Below are 4,062 nucleotides of genomic sequence, written 5' to 3'. Positions count from 1 at the left end.
TTCTTGCATTGAGCCACTATAGAGGCCCTGGTTGGACCTTCACCTTCCAGAGGGGCATTGAAAAGGCTTTTTATCATTTCCTTTCCTTTAGTTAACTCAAGATGTGTAAAGCCTTCCATATTCCCAAGTACACATCCTAATGGTTTGTAACTTTAACCTGTTAAGCACCTAGCCTGTTTTTCATGTTTCAGGCTCGAAAATGACATGCCCAAAACAAATGACTACAACCTAACTTCTAAAAGGGTTATATGAATAATTTCTTTTATCAAAGCAAGGTTACATCTGTGAGTTGGATGTAGAAGTGTCAGAATCAATATAAATATTTTTATTTTAAAGAAAATTCAGATTTTACATAGTAAAAAACTGTAAATTATAGTGTCCGTCCAAATATTCTTTTTTACAGATAGTGAAAACTACCCTTGGATGATGGGTTACTAGACTAAAAGCTTTAGGAATCCAAAGTACAACATATAATAAGTACCCTGTATCAAGATTGATGCAAAACAAGTGACATTTGACCTATTTAGAGAGGTTTAGCCAAAACCACCCCACCTCTGAGGTGATTTGGCTGAAAATGTTTTTGTTTTTATATCTCTGGCGCCCCTTGCTCGATGGTTGACACCTCTTTCTGACCGTTAGAGCCAATAGAATCGAAGGGGGTGGCTCACACACACACACACACAGACGTTGTGAAGAGAAAAGGTGGGGGCTGCGCGCATGTAAATGTCCAGCAGAGTGAAGCTATTTTTAGCTCTGGCATTTGGAAACGAAAAAGCAGTTTTATTGCTTATGGATTATCAGAAATAATTTCAAAGAGTGCACAGATACATTGGATTAACCTATGGATTAACTGCAGCATCGTTTTATCGTTTTAATGCCATTGAAGACCAGTTTTGACCAAGGTAAGCCATGTTAGCGTTTCTAGCTACTTAGCTCCACATGTTATGATGTACGCTTTCGTTTATAGCGTCGCAAATGTTTATCACTGAGTGTTGAGGTGGGCACCACTAGATTCTGTGTCTCCAGAACACCAAAAACGAGTGGTTGGCTGTGCATCTAGGATAAGTAATAAGGGAGTTATTGTGAGTTTAAGTGCCGTTTTAGGTTCCATTTTTTCGCTCGTGGCTAATTCAGAGGCTGAGTGTTAGCATTGTGGGTTTTTTTTGGAAAAAAAAATTAAAAAGATCAGTTAGCTGAGTTTCTTCCCATTACATGGATATAACACATTCATAGTTTTATTAAATATTAAGATTCCTTAGACGTTGTTTCCTGCAAATGACGCGTTTATCCGCCCGGTACCGGGGGGGGCCGTGCGTAACATTTTATAGGTCACCTATTATGCAAAATCCCCTTTTTCATGTCTCTTTTTGTCCTGATCCATCTTTATAAAAACCTGTCTGAAAATCAGCTGATCAGTTTTGCCCACTTTGTGATGTCATCATTTTTGTTTTGGGTTGTGTAACCATTAGCCAATCACCAACCTAGGTAGGGTATATATTGGTGAGAACGAGCATAATAGGGGACCTTTAACTCAGCCCATGTGTAAATGGGGGTATAGCTCAGCGTTAGAGCATTTGACTGCAGATCAAGAGGTCCTCAGTTCAAATCGGGGTGCCCCCTACATGATGGTTCTTTTTTAAAAGCGATGTTGGTATTCAGGAAGTGACTGCTTTGATGATCCACATTCAAACATGACTTTTGAACCGGGCCTCCAGCTCTAAAGATCTAACCAAAGCAGAAGCGAATACAAAGGCAGCGCGTAGAGAACACACTCTACAGATGAGGTGATGGACTGGCCTGTACATTTACTAACTGAGCTTTTTTCTTATTTATTAGTAAGGGAATATTCTTATTGAACAGCAAAGCCTTAGCTGATCTTTCACCGTATGATAAACATCCAAGTCTTGGGTCTTTCTTTACTATCAAAACTGAAAGGAAGTCCTGTATTTGCACAACTGCTGTGGTCAACATATTAAGTATACAGACTCACTTAATAGACTCACTTTCAACATTCAATTCTTTCTCATCATGTGCTCAGCAGCTACAGCATTGATATGTCAATGACAAACTGAAGTCCTCCTCCAACTGAGCAACATGAATATATATAGGACATAAAACAGATAAAATAGTGAAGAGAATGTTTTGAGATGTGCAAGTTAATACAAATAAAATAGAAATAGTGCAAGAAGAGTCTATATACAAGTACATGGAATTTGATATATAGATAAACTTGTGTTAGCACCTACTGTATTTACAATGTTGTTTTTAATCTATTCTGTATCTGTACGTGTTATCCCATTGTGTTTATTTAATGTGTTCCTTTCTTTTGTCTTCCTATTAAGTGTTAATGATGATTTAAAGAACTTTGAATTGCCTCTGTGTCTGAAAATGTGCTTTAGAAATAAACTCACCTTACCTTACTTTACACACCGTTTCAAAGGCAAGTAAAATGTGCTTTTAAGTGTTTGCAAACACTACAAAAACTATATTAACGAAGTAGCATTTAGTCAAAGCTCCATGATTGAAGATGGGAATGAAAGACCGAGGACCTTTTGATGCTCCAGCGCTGAGATAAACCCCAACAGAAGAGATATCGGGCGTACAGAGGTGGGAAGTAGTGGAGTACAAATACTTCGTTACTGTACTTAAGTACATTGTTCTGGTATCAGTACTTTACCTCACTACTTCTTTTTCGGACGACTTTTACTTTGACTTCTTACATGTTGAACCCAAATACCTGTACTTTCTACTTCTTACATGTTGAACCCAAATACCTGTACTTTCTACTTCTTACATGTTGAACCCAAATACCTGTACTTTCTACTTCTTACATGTTGAACACCAATACCTGTACTTTCTACTTCTTACATGTTGAACACAAATACCTGTACTTTCTACTTCTTACATGTTGAACCCAAATACCCTGTACTTTCTACTTCTTACATGTTGAACCCAAATACCTGTACTTTCTACTTCTTACATGGTTGAACACAAATACCTGTACTTTCTACTTCTTACATTTGAACACAAATACCTGACTTTCTACTTCTTACATTTTGAACTCAAATACCTGTACTTTCTACTTCTTACAGTTGAACACAAATACCTGTACTTTCTACTTCTTACATTTTGAACCCAAATACCTTACTTTCTACTTCTTACATTGAACACAAATACCTGTACTTTCTACTTACATGTTGAACACAAATACCTGTACTTTCTACTTCTTCACATGTTGAACCCAAATACCTGTACTTTCTACTTCTTACATGTTGAACACAAATAAACCTGTACTTTCTACTTTTACATGTTGAACACAAACATACCTGTACTTTCTACTTCTTCACATGTTGAACCAAATACCTGTACTTTCTACTTCTTACATGATGAACACAAATACCTGTACTTTCTACTTCTTACATGTTGAACACAAATACCTGTACTTTCTACTTCTCACATGTTGAACCCAAATACCTGTACTTTCTACTTCTTACAAGTTGAACACAAATACCTGTACTTCTACTTCTTACATTTGAACCCAAAACCTGTACTTTCTACTTCTTACATTTTGAACACAAATACCTGTACTTTCTACTTCTTACATTTTGAACCCAATACCTGTACTTTCTACTTCTTACATTTTGAACACAATACCTGTACTTTCTACTTCTTACATTTGAACCCAAATACCTGTACTTTCTTACTCACATTTTGAAACAAATACCTGTACTTTCTACTTCTTACATGTTGAACCCAAAATACCTGTACTTTCTACTTTTACATTTTGAACCCAAAAACTGTACTTTCTACTTCTTACATGTTGAACACAATACCTGTACTTTCTACTTCTTACATTGAACCCCAATACTTGTCTACTTTTACTTCTTACATGTTTGAACCCAAATACCTGTACTTTCTACTTCTTACATGTTGAACCCAAATACCTGTACTTTCTACTTCTACATGTTGAACCCAAATACCTGTACTTCTACTTCTACATTTTGAACACAAATACCTGTACTTTCTACTTCTTACATTTTGAACACAAATACCTGTACTTTC

At 36.4% G+C, this 4,062-nt stretch overlaps 1 non-coding gene across 1 annotated transcript; it reads left to right on the top strand.

The window, feature by feature from the left end:
* Nucleotides 1-1,548: 1,548 nt before the first annotated feature.
* Nucleotides 1,549-1,620, top strand: trnac-gca. The gene has a single exon. It is a non-coding gene; the product is annotated as a tRNA-Cys (tRNA).
* Nucleotides 1,621-4,062: the final 2,442 nt, after the last annotated feature.

Source organism: Trematomus bernacchii, unplaced genomic scaffold (assembly GCF_902827165.1).
Source record: "Trematomus bernacchii unplaced genomic scaffold, fTreBer1.1, whole genome shotgun sequence".
NCBI lineage: Eukaryota > Metazoa > Chordata > Actinopteri > Perciformes > Nototheniidae > Trematomus > Trematomus bernacchii.
The sequence above is the reverse complement of the archived record's forward strand: the minus strand, read 5'-3'. Positions and strand labels throughout refer to the sequence as shown.